This window comes from Sarcophilus harrisii, chromosome 2 (genome assembly GCF_902635505.1).
Source record: "Sarcophilus harrisii chromosome 2, mSarHar1.11, whole genome shotgun sequence".
Lineage (NCBI taxonomy): Eukaryota > Metazoa > Chordata > Mammalia > Dasyuromorphia > Dasyuridae > Sarcophilus > Sarcophilus harrisii.
Window position 1 is genome coordinate 180,677,788 of NC_045427.1, and position 14,318 is coordinate 180,692,105.

The window sequence follows — 14,318 nt, forward strand, 5'->3', positions numbered from 1 at the left end:
TTTCACAATAAAGTAGACTAGAAAAAAAAGAGGATTATATATAAAACCAAAAAGGTATTGTGTACAACTTGCTTATCCTCTTATTTTTATTTTATTATTGTTTTTGCTGAAGCAGTTGGGGTTAAGTGACTTGCCCAGGGTCACACGGCTAGAAAGTGTTAAGTGTCTGAGACCAGATTTGAACTCGGGTCCTTCTGACTTCAGGACTGGTGTTCTGTCCACTGTGCCACCTATTTGCCCCTGCTTATCCTTTTAAAAATATGTCAAAGTTGTCATGTAACTATCTCCCCTTTTATGTGATTGGAAAATATGCCAAAATGCAAATTTTAGAAATGTTAATGTTAAAAAATGTTCAAAAAATGTTAATTTCTGGATTCCATATGATTGAAGTTTTATTTTTTAAAATAAAACACAATAGTTATTTTAATGTGATAATTTGATTTTTGATGAGGAAAGTGTTGAAACATCTTTGGTCTGAATTTACTATTGAATGGTTTCCTTTTTCTTAGTGTTGATGCCTTCTAGCTGAACCTTTTTACTAAAGATCATTTGTAATGTCATCTTGGCTGGCATAGGGGTGGTGCCCATAGTCACAATGAATTGCCTTTAATATTTTATCTATACAGTATGTACCAAGTAACATGGCTTCTGAATATTAAGAAGAAAAATCCAATGAATTCATTAGAGAGATAGAAACTAAAATTACAATGGAGGGATCCTAATTTATCCTTATTAGCAATAGATAGCTGTAACAAAAATTAAAAAGGAAAAAGTTAAGAATATGAATAAGATTTTTGAATATGTATAAAATATATGTAGAACAAAATGTGTAATATGTATGTTATATATCACCTATATGTATATGTATATATATATATTACATTTATTTATGTGTGTATGTACACAGACATATATAGGCCTCTGGTGATAATTGAATGTAAATAGAAAGATTTTTATGTTGCTTAGTTGTATACCATATCTTTACAAAAAATATGTTTTCAAACACAAAATTTCCACAGAGATGCAGAAAAACAGAAATATTTTATATGTCCTTATTGAATAGAATACAATACAAGTTATATTGAAGTGCCACTGAAAAAATATTCAAAATCAAGTAAAGGGGTAGCTATGGGTTGTAATAGCTAAAGCGCAGTCTCTGGAGTCAGGAGAACCTAGGGTTCAAATCCAGTCTCTACACTTAACACTTACTAGCTGTGTGATCCTGGTAAAAATCATTTAATTCTGATTGCCTTGCCAAAAGAAAAAAAAAAATCAACTGAAGGCTAAATAACTTAATTCTAAAAGAACTGGTAAGCCAAAGAATAAATCATAGAAAAACATAGATCATTTTGTTACATATGATAGTAAAACAAGCATTCAAAACAGTACTTGGGAAAAAAAAATAATAATTTAATTGTTCCTTAATGTTCCTATTGGTAAACAAAACAAAACAAAACAAAAAAACACATGAATAAATTGTAAATGCAGCTAAAATACTGAAAAATCTCAACAAATTAAAATCCTCAATTAAATACAAAAATTGAAATTCTGAAAATCAAAGAAGAGTTTAACATAGTTAAAAACACACAAATATTGAATTGTGAATAAAACTTGGCATTGTTTTTAAAACAATAAAATTGACAAATATCATTGAGAAGAAGAGGAAAGCCATATTATCAGTTTCTAGAATGAAAAAAGTGATCTCAGAAAAAAATAATAAAGAAATGATTATTTTAAAAAACTATAAAATTCACAGATTAATACAATAAAAACACAGAATTAAAACAATCTAATTTGAGAAGAACAATTTGAATAAGATATAACTGATTTTTATTTTTTGGCTGAGACAATTGGAATTAAGTGATTTACCCAGGGTCACATAACCAGGAAATGTTAAGTGTCTGAGGTCAAAGTTGAACTCGAGTCCTCTTGACTTCAGGTCTGGTTCTCTATCCACTACACCAACTAAATTAATTTTGCTGTCTAAATAAATTTTCAAAGGAAAAATTCCAACAATACAGAAATGCACAAATATATTAAATATTAAAATAGATAATTATAAGATTATGTAATATATATATATAAGAAAAGATCCCATTAAATTATTTCTATGACACAAAAATGATTTTGTTATGTAAACTAGACAGAGTTAAAACATAAGAAAAGAAAACCAAAAAAAAAAAAAATCCATTGCTGAATATCTCTATTTAAAATAGTGAAAAAAATTTAAATAAAATATTAGCAAAGAGATTAAGACAATATATAAGAGGCATCACATTCTCAAATCAGATTGGATTTAAACCAATAATTCAGGGTTGATTTAGCATTAAGAAATCATAAAGTTAATTAACTATATCAATACTAAATGAACAATATAAGTACATAAATAAGTACACGTAATTTTTGATAAAATATATCACCAATTTTTGTTTGAAACTTGAAAAAAATATAAATTATAAATAGACCTTTCTTTAAAATGGTAGATTCTATCAAACCAAGAGCAATCATTATATATAACAAAGATGAATGCTTTCCAATAAAATCTGGATGGGGAAAAAGTATGTCATTTTTCACCAATTCTATTTGACTTAGTACTAGAAATCCTGGTTATAACAATACATTGAGAAGATATTCAGTTAAAGAAACAAAAATATCTAATTTTTCCCATTATGTTAATATATGTGTGTGCATATGTGTGTATGTGTGCATATGTGCACATGTGTGTATTTGTAATACTAAATAAGAAATTAAATTTGCTGAAACAGTAACTGCAAACTTCCAGAATAACAAAAAAGCTAAAAATCAAGAATATTTCTCCATACTTCTAATAAAACCCAGAAAGAACAGATAAAAAAGTAAAATTATATTTAAAATGACTTCAGATTATGTAAAATACTTGATAGTCAATCTACCAAGATACACAGAACAACTATATGATTACAATTACAAACTACTGTTTAAAATAAATTAAGACAGACTTAAATAAATGGAAAAATGCCAATTGCTTATGGATAACAAATCAATATCATAATAATAATAAGAAGAAATGCTGAATCTAACTTGCATATCCATTGCCACACTAATCAAACTATCAAATTACTTTGCAGAACTACAAAAAATAAATAAGTTCACGTGGAGGCAAAAATATCAAGAATCATAAAAGAAATAATAAAAAATAAACAAGAATCAATGGGGCCTAGTAGTGTCAAATGTCAAACTATACTACAAAGTAGCAAATCTCAAAAAGAATGATTAAATATAGAGACCAATTAGTAGAAGAAATTTAGTATACAACAAACAAAAGTAGATATATCTAGCATCCTAGAATTCAGTGATCATAAAGATCTCAGATGTTAGATTAAGAATTCACTTTTTTTCAGGAAAACTGCTAGGAAAATTGGGTAGTGTCAGAGGAAAAATTGGATTTACATTATCATTTAACATCCTATTCCAAGTTAATCCCCAAATCCATTGTGACCTGGATACAAAAGGTAACATCATAAACAAATTATTGAAATATGGGAAAAGTTAGCTTTTGGATCTATAAATAGCAGAAAAGTTCATGACCGAACAAAGGATGGAGAAAATCATAGAAGATAAAATGGATAACTCGATTATATAAAACTTTTTAAAGTTTTTGCATGAAGTAATCCAATAAGATTAAAATTTAAGTGAATCAACAGTGAAGAAAATGTTTTCATCTAATTTCTCGGATATAGGCTCATTCCCTCTTACAACCACCTCCCCAAATGTAAGGAATTAATACAAATTTATAAGAAATGGGCTATGAAAAGTGCTTCAAATATTTACTAATTAGAGTAAGGCAAACTAAATTAGTTCTGGTATTAACACTTTATCCTCATTATATTTATAAAAATTACAGAAAAAGGTAAATGATAAATCTTGGGCTGCAAAGAAAACAAGCAAATTGATAGTACTATAAACTTGTAAATAAAACCAACATTCTAGAAAGTAATTTGAAATTATCAATAAAAAGCTATTTTACAATGAATGACTTTTGACCTACTTATAAAAAGCTATAGCCTAGTTTTTTTTAAATTTATTTTGTGTATTTATTGCAAGAAGGTTGAATCCCTCCAAGAAGTGGCAAATGGGAAAATAGAAAAATAAATTGTTATATCATAAAGAAATAAAATAATTACGGGATTTATTGATTTTTATTTCTGTAGAAAATAAACAAATGCTTTCTACAGCTACTAGAAAATCTTTTTGAATTATGTTAGTGGAGTGTGTCTACATTACAACAAGCAATAATAACCAATAATAAGTAATGCTTATTATGTGCAAAGCAATGTGTTAAACACTATAATTACAGACATTTCTTTCTTTCCATAGTGAATTATTCCACAGACTTCTACATAAAGGGATTTTTACATAATGAGAATTTGCTCCTGCCCATTAACTTCATACATAAATCATACATAAAATAATATTTTAAAGCAAATCATAAAATGTACTAAAATGTAGATATATTAAAAATAAATAATAATAAAAATATAAAAGGTAAAGTTCCACACCCATTGCTCTTAGCTTTTATTACAGATTACACATTTTTTATGATGCTATCAAAAGATATGGATGATGGTTCTCTTTATTTCTCATGTATCTGATGATAGTGTAGTGAGGAATATTATCTTTCAGAATTCTTTATGTAAACTGAGATATTTGTAACGTGAATTTGCATAAAGAATAACTGTCTGTATTATTTCTTTTGGTCCTCACAATACTTTTATGAAGTGGGTTCAACAATTATATCCATTTTACAGGTAAAAAAAAAAACTGAAGCAATAATAACTTTATAATGTGACTTGCCCAGTGAATTTCAGATTTAAACAGAGATATTTCTAATTTCAGTCACAGAGATTTATCCCCAAATCCTGAGATACATGAAGTATTTCCTCATATATTTCTAAAGACTAAAGCATATATAAAAATTTCAATTAGAATCTTTTAATTTCATGCATTAACAGGTGATAAAAACCTTATCTTGTTCCACTTTCAAAATCATGAATTATATATCAACTGTTTTTTAAGGTTACCTGATGCCTCTTATAATTAAGTTATAATAATTACCAAATGATCTTTGAGTTCTCCTACGTAATCAGGAAAAAATAATCTCACAAAATTTCTTGATATAGTCACCATATATGACTGTATTTGCAGCATTTTATATCCACAGTTCCCTATATATCTATGAATGGGTGGCAGATATACAGACATATCATGTCATCGATTCTTCCATACCAACACTGGCCCTTACAATTAATTAGATTTGAGTAGTTGCTATTTATTTTGTGTTTTTATAATGAAAAAATATTTCAAAAAGATAAAGTTATATTTATCGATTGATTCCAGTGGGTTAGGGAAATAAATGAAAGAAGAAAGCTAAAATGACATAAATACATCCTTAAAAGATAGAAAGGGGCAATGTATAGAGAACCTCAGTGGAATCAAAACAAAACAAAGAAAGAACCCAAAACAAAAGCAAAAACTATACTGCTGAAACGTATTCACTTTGTTACAAAGTCACTAATTCTCAAAGCAAAATGAGTTTTTCCTTACTTTTAAAATAGAGCCAAGCAAGACTCCCTATCTGACAGCATCTTGAAAAACTCCAAAGATTATATAAAAGTCCTCTAAACTCGTTCAGGAACCTTTGCTGCATTTTGTGGGAAATTAAGAGTTTGTGCTCTATTTAACCACATGTGTGAGGTAAGACAGTTCCTGATTCTTAAGGAATCCACATTCTAAGAGAGAGAGAGATCAAATGTATGAGAGGCTTTGGCTTAGGGTTCTTAGAGTATAACAGATAGCAATATGTCTTCCTTAGTGTTATTTCCACTGACCAAATTATATCTAAGTCTGATATTGAACAACTTGACCATCCAAGGTCTTTGTCAATAAGTTCTTTCTTTTTTTCAATTTCAGTAGTTATGGTTGTTGAGGAGATTGGGGTAGTAGCACTTGAATTGCTGGTCACATTTTGATAGTCAAAATCCTGGCTACCAGCTGCCAAGGATGAGCTAGAAGTAGGATTATAGTCTATTGAATACTGATTGAATACTGATCTTGGAATTCTTCGGCACAGAGTACAACTGCTTTCATCAGTATTTGATGGGAAGGTCAGCAAGAAAAAACAAACAAAATGAATGGGTGAATAAATAGATAAATGAATGAATGAATAAAAAATAAACATACAAATAAATAAAACATTATACAAACATTATCCTTATTTATTTATTTATTTATCTTGCTAAATAGCCCCTTCATTGAAAGGTAAAAGGTAAGGAGGAGAGTCTGGTGTTCTTGCTATGCCATAATGTTTTTCTGCCTTGGTCTGCCTTGGGCATTAAAAAATGCCTTTGCCATTTTTCCATGGAGCAAAAAATGGATCCGCAAGGCCAAAACCTCCTTGTCCCCACTTGAAAGTTGCTTCATCCTTTCGGAGTCTTTGATACTTCCAGAGCTTCTAGGAATATGTTCATTTCTCTACCTATGTCCCTCAGGGATAGACCTTAATATATGTTTTATAAGAAGCTCAGAATAAATGAAGACTCTGATCTGATCTTCATCACCATTCCTAAGGATTGGCTCAGGCCTAGAGGAACTGAAAGGGTAAGAAATCTAGAGAAATAGCAAAACAAAAGTCCAACTGCCATATAGGATGAATACCAAGCAAATTACTTTGATGAAAAAGTAAATCAAAATAAGTAATATTAACTATAAAAAACTGGATTGTATTTTATTTGAAAGAAAGGGAAAGGTGAAATCAGGAAAGTCAGCAGTGTACCTCATTTAACTCTACTTTTCTAAACAATACAAAATGACTATCAAAGATGACAATCTAATTGTATTCAAAGGATTATTAGAGGGTGTGATAAAATAAATGATTTTATAGGAGACAGATTTTTATAAAAACTTGTTGAAATCTCAGAGTCATTAACAGAAGATCCAAGCAAAAATTTCTGTAGTGAACACTGTTCACTAACTAACTAACAGTGTTAGTTATTATCAAAACAGATAGACTTCTATGGTACCAGCACCTAGCACTTCTTCCCACTTACAAAAATGGTTTTCATATTTACAATGGACACAGTAGCCAATGGATTGAGGAACTAGAAGTAACTAAACATGGTATTCAGAAGTGTGGCTATGAATTATACAATAGTGATAAAAATGGCTGTGGTAGTCATAAAAAGAGCCAGAACATAAAAAAAAACAAACTACTTTAAATCCATTCCTTCAACCAACCCTAGAAAATAACCCTTTATTTTTTCAATTAAATTCATGTTATTCCATAAGATTGATCACTGTTCCAATGAACAACATTTCAAATCACTTTAGGACTTTGATGTAATTTGTTACTCCTTTACCATATTTCTTTATTTTCACCCAAAAAGTATTCTAGCTTTGTTTTTTCAGCTAGTATTTTCCACCTTTATTGGGATGAAAGTAAAACTCAGTGTCACAGAAATAAACTTCCTGTTAAAAGCCTATTGATGAATGGGAATCCATGGAACCAAAACTAAATTTTGATCACTACAACAAAAAATCTCATAGCAACAAAAACAAACCAAAAAACCCAAAAAAGCTAAGTGGAAGACAAAGAAAAAAGTAAAACCTTATGATTTTCTCATGATATTAAGTATTTCCAGTTAAGGGGATACCAAAAATATAATGCAAAAAAAAATACATAAATAGATCTATAAACAAACAAAAGATAAATAAATAAACAGAATTCTGAGAATAGACTATCAGAGATAAAAGAATCCCTAGGGATTTTCTAGTTCAACTCTTCAAATTCCAAATAAAAAAAAAAATTGAGGTCCAGCAAGTTAAGTGACTCATCTAAGGTCATATAATGATTTCAACATTATGAGAAACTGTTTCTAATATCTCTCTATATAATGTTCTTTCTCTTGCTCCATGCTATTTCCTATTGAGACTGGAAATGTGAGCAGAAAAAAAATGAGAATGAATGTCTCCTGCATGTGAATAATCTTTAGATTTAGTGAAAGTAAAGGGTAAAATACTGTTTTGTAATATGTATACATATATATGTAACTCACATATATGTATATCTTCATGTATATAAATGCACACATAGACACATTTATCTCTGAAAGAACAGTCTTAACAATTTCTGGACTTTCTCTAAAGAATTTGCTTTATGTATTACTAATAATTACTATTACTATGTGGTTGTAATGGGGTTGTGTTTGATGTCCAGGCACCAAATACTGGAGTTCAATCATGTGATGAATTCATCACATGGCCATTCTCTTTTGTAAAAGGTAGATTCATTTAGAAGAGGCTACAGACAAAATGAAGAGGTACATAGACACCAAGAATGTTAAATATGAAGTAAAGTGGAAGAGAACATAGCAAGGAAAGAGGTTTTAACAATTAACAGTGAAAAAAAGGCAAGTTTCTTTTTAGTGCATTTAGTGGAACCCATAATTAACCAGAAGAAAGGGAATACTCCGTGTGGTTGGAGTTTGCCCTTTACTGACAGGGTAAATTAATAAAACAGTTTAGCACCATAAAAGAGTTAGTTATAAGGAGGGGGAAAAGTACCACAGACATGGTGGAGACACAAGAGAAAAGACATCATGAAGCAAAAAACCATGGTGGGCTAACCCCAAAAGGGTTCAACAAAGATGACATGGTCTGTGGACAAATTTATAGGGAAAATTTAACCTCAGGGATTTGATTGAATTTCTAATTGAACACAGCAGGATGGGGCTACCCAAGACCTCCACAGATGCCCTTCCCCTCTTGTCTCAGAGAGTAATTTTATCAGTACTTCAGGTTGTCTTTGCCAAAACAACTTAGTAAGTCAGGACCTCATCAGTGGGAAATATTAGACATTGTAGCATTAGGAAAACAAAATATGGGTTCCTATTGCTAATTCCTGACATGGCTTTGAGAAATTTTCTTCTGTTCTCTTAATTTCCTCAAATGTAAAATGAAAATGTTAGCTAGATAGACAGACCGATTATTTATTAGGACTTTCTATGTATAGGGTATTATATTGAGAACTGAGGATACAGATAGAAGGCAAGACAATCTTTGCCCTCAAGGAGTTTGCATTCTACTGGGGATAGAAAATGTTTAAATAAGAAAGGAAAAGGAGAGTAAAGTGTTCAGATTGTTTCTTGAGAAAATTTACTTCTTGACAAGATATGACACAAGATCTTCTAACAGATCCTGGAAGTCCAAGATTTTAATGGGACAGGAGATAAAGATGATGATCTGAGTTTAGGTATGCTTTAAAATTAAATATATATACATAAATATATATATATATATATATATATATATATATATATATGTGTATTCATATTTGATTTAATTTAATCCTCATAATAATCCTGTGAGGTCAGTATTCTTATCATCCCCTTTTGACAGACAGGAAAAATGAGGCTAAAAAAGGTTGTGAGTTTATCCAGGATTTGATTGCTAATAAGTATTTTAAATAAGATCTAATCCCAGGTTTTTCTGATTCTAAGTCTAGTATGCTATTCACTGTGCCAAGTTGCCTCTAAGACACAATGATTCTATGATTATATCATGAGGAAACCACAGTAGCAATAATTATTGTCCTTTTAAGTTTAAGATTTGTGAAATGCTTTACATGCATTATGTCATTTGATCCTCATGACAACACTGAACTGAGTACTAAAGGTAATACAGAATGCTTACAAAATCTAAATATTGTTTTTTTAAGCTTTAATAATGGAAATGATAGAATTTAAGAAAACTTCAAAGGATCAGTGCTTGTTTTTTCTTTCTTTCCCTCCCTCTTCTCTCCTTCCTTCCTTCCTTCTTTCTTTCCTTCCTTCCTTCCTTCTTCCCTCACCTCCACCTCCTCTTTTTTCCCCTTTCCCCTCCTTTTTCCTCCTCCTCCTTCTTTTCTCTGTTTCTCCCTGCCTGTATCTTAGTCTCTGTCTCTCTCTCTTTCTCTCCATACAGTTTTGGAACTTATTGGCTGCGTTATAATAATCAATTTTTTCTGCCTTTCCAATGCTCATTTACCTCATCTGTAAAATAAGGGTGCTGAACTAAGGGCTCTATATCTATGATCCAATCATCCAGAAAACAATGATGAGTTAAGAAAATTAAAATACAAATGTGTGATTATTTCCAAGGTCCTTTCCATAAATTTATGATATTGATCAGCCCTTTCCCCATCATTTATCTAGTAATGGTGCTGCTTCAACAACACCTAAAGCTGAGATTTGACAAAAGTATTACTCATCTTTTTTTTTAATGACTTTCTCACATTTCTAATTTCTCCATCATGATGGGTTATACCATCATTTCCCAAACATCCCAAGAAAAGAAAAAATATTTCTCCATATCATGATACAAATTTAGACAATACACAAGCTGACCTAAGGGAAGAATTATGAGGAAGGAAGAAGTTATATTTTATCTATTTTTGTCTGTCATTTATTTTCTCTTTTTTAGTCTTAATCTTTCATCTGTATTTATATATCTTTGCCATAGTACTTCCTGACATATGAATAGATATTTGCATGAATGTATATAAGTATACACACATACATACATATATGCACACCCACACATAAATATACACATGATTTCATTGAGTGTAGGAAATTCCCAGTGATGAAAATTAACTTCCAAAGAAAATCAGCAACAATTCTGCTTCTAAGAATCTTGGAAATCTGCCTGGTCTACTACATGATTATGACCTATATGAGGTCACATATACAGCATCTGTCAGTGGTTAGAATTGAATATAGGCTTTCCTGACTCAGTGATCTAGTTATATTTCTTATCCTGGCAATAAATGATTAATACATTCTAGTTTGGGTATATTTTTATCCCTTGTAAGAACTTTAGATTTTTGTGAGAGGGCTTTTTTTTTCTTCCCTATAAATCAATAAAGGAGTGAACAAGAGAGATTCAAAACTTCCCCATTATCCTGAGTAATTCAGAGAAGTTCCTTTTCAGAATTCTGGGCAAACAGATAGCAGATAGATTGGCTGAATTGTAATCATTTCCTCTGTATAATTTGGAAAACACTCAGTGTTCTTATTTCCTGTGGCTTTCCACTGTCTTTGATTTAAGACAAGTTAAGGAGAGAGATATAAAGATCACTGATTTGAAGTCTAAGATCAGAATAGACTGACCCCTTATTTTATATCATTAAATTTGATAGCAACAAGATAACAGAAAGTGAATCTTTTTTATGATTTTATGTGCTTTGTTCAATTTAAAAAATTATGTTTCGGGCATAAACCTAATTCATATTGCCCCAAAATAGGAAAAAATAGTTTAAGTTTATTTTTTTTTTCTTAGTATGAGTCAAGGTCCCACTTACAATAATTATAGAATCACAGGATGTTGGAACAGGAAGGGATTTTAAGGATCATCTTTTCCAAATGCTTCATTTTATACAGAAGGAAATTGAGCCTCTAAGGAAACTTGGTTAAGGTCATATTGATTGATTGTACAAGAGCCAGGATAATATTCCTAGAGTCCCAGGGCCAAGATTATATGAGTACCTTCCTCCTTTAACAGTTATCTAAATAGCTAGCTGGATAGATATGATGACCGCATATTTTAAAATCAGCGTAGTCAAGAATTCAGGTTGGGGGAAAATCATCAATCTTTATTCTTAGCAGAGATGAAAAAAGGTTGGAGGTAAAAGGGAATCAGCAATAGCAATGTCAGCAGCTGAGTCAAGAAGCTAGCTAGACCAGAAGCCAGGAGACCAGCAGCTACTAGAACTGAACCTAGGCAGCAATCACTCTCAGCCTCTCTTCCTGTCTCCCTGCCTCCACCCACCAAAATCGTCATTTCCTATACAACACATCAGGACTTGCACAGAGAGTGGGCCGGGGCCATTCTTTATCCAAGCATGTATATTAATAGAGTATAGTCCAATTACTATTTAGCCTCACATGCTTGGGACCTCAGTGCATCAACTCAAGCCTCAGTCCATTACAGATAGAGTCTTGCATTTGGAGGCAGAAGTCATGGGTTCTAATTCGGATTCTTTTATTATGTACTTGAATGACATTGAGGAAATCACTTAAAAAGTCTGGCCTGCAATTTCCTCATCAGCAATATCAAAACATTAGACTACACAACCTCTGAAATTCCATTCAGCTGTTAATCTATGGTCCAGTGAAAAAGAATTGTCTATTAATAGTAACTATTCCCAAAATAAATATAATTCTAATAAATAGCTGAATTTAATGGTAAACATTTTCTTCTCAGACATCTACTCCATGAATTAATCAATTAGCATTTATTAATTACTATGTGTCAGATCCTGTTTTGAAGATTAGTCAAACAAAGAAAAAAGAGAAACAGCACTGATAGCTCTTAAACTCAGGTGAAGAACCCCTTTGCTTTTATGAAAATTATTTCTCATTGTTTCTCTTCTTAACATTGCTATAATGATTACTTTCTCCCTCTTTCTCTGTCTCTCTCATCTCTCTTTTAATACTGGAAAATTTTTTTGGATACAGCCTTAGAAGATATGTTTTTGTAGAAGAGGAAATCTTATAGCATAAAGAGTAAAGGAAGAGAAATCTGGGATGGAAGAAGATGGTGATGATAGAGGCATTTGAAAATTAATGAAGGAATGAAGGAAAGCTGATGAAGATACATTTCAAAGAGGTATGGACATTTGCAATTTTGTGATTAGTAGGCTAGAATCTATGTTTAAACTAATATTTGAAAATAATAGTAAGACTTTTAGGTTTAGAAAATAGGGAAAGCAATAGAAGTTTCATATTCCTTATTTAATTGACAAGACAATGAGGACCAAATCCTCTTAGCTTTTAGTATGTTACTTACCACAACGCAATAGTATCCATTCCTATTTAAACAATAGCAAAAACTTTCAAAACTTTCTCCTCTAGCATACTGAGTAAATCCTTTGTGATAAACTCTCAAAAAGGTATAGGTAAAAATTTTAATGTAACAGAGAAATAAGTGAGCTAAAAATCTTTGGAGGGCATACCTACACTAAAGACATCATAGATCCACTGAGGCATTATGATATAAATATATGAAGAAATGTCATTTCTACAACATTTATGAATAACACTAGATTTGGAAATATAGGCATCAAACCACTTTCATTATGCCAGAAAAGAAGGCCAAATATAATAAAATACAGTTTAATAGGCATAATAATAGCTAAGATTTATATAGAAATATGGATGTATTACTTCTTTTGATTTTCATGAAAACTCTCCAAAGTATTCCTTTTCAGCCAGGAACTATATGAACACAATTACAAAACACTTTCCATATAAATAAAGTCAAATCTAATCTCTTGGAAAAATATCAAGTGCTCATGGGTAGGTTGAGGTAATATAAAAATGACAATACTACCTAACTTAATCTACTTATTCAGTGCCATACTAATCAGTTTCCAAGAAATTATTTTACAGAGCTAGAAAAAAATAACAAAGTTCATCTGGAAGAACATAAGGTCAAGAATTTCAAGAGAGATAATGAAAAATGCAAATAAAGCTGGCCTAGCTATACCAGATCTAAATTACACTATACAGCAGCTGTCATCAAAACCATTTGGTACTGTTTAAGAAATAGAATAGTCAATCACTGGACTAGGTTAGGTTCAAAAGACACAATAGTCAATAAGTATAATAAGTGTTTGATGAACTGTGCATACCCTTTGATCCAGCAGTGTTACTACTGGGATTATACCCCAAAGAGATTATAAAGAAGGGAAAGGGACCTGTATGTGCATGAATGTTTGTGGCAGCCCTTTTTGTAGTGGCTAGAAACTGGAAACTGAATGGATGTCCATCAGTTGGAGAATGGCTGAATAAATTGTGGTATATGAAAATTATGGAATATTACTGTTCTGTAAGAAATGACCAACAGGATGATTTCAGAAAGGCCTGGAGAGACTTACACGAACTGATGCTAAGTGAAATGAGCAGGACCAGGAGATCATTATATACTTCAACAACAATACTAGATGATGACCAGTCCTGATAGATCAGGCCATCCTCAGCAACGAGATCAACCAAATCATTTCTAATGGAGCAGTAATGAACTGAAATAGCTATACCCAGAAAAAGAACTCTGGGAGATGACTAAAAACCATTACATTGAATTCCCAGTCCCTATATTTATGCACACCTGCATCTTTGATTTCCTTCACAAGCTAATTGTACAATAATTCAGAGTCTGATTCTTTTTGTACAGCAAAATAATGTTGTGGTCATGTATACTTATTGTGTATCTAAGTTATATTTTAATATATTTAACATCTACTG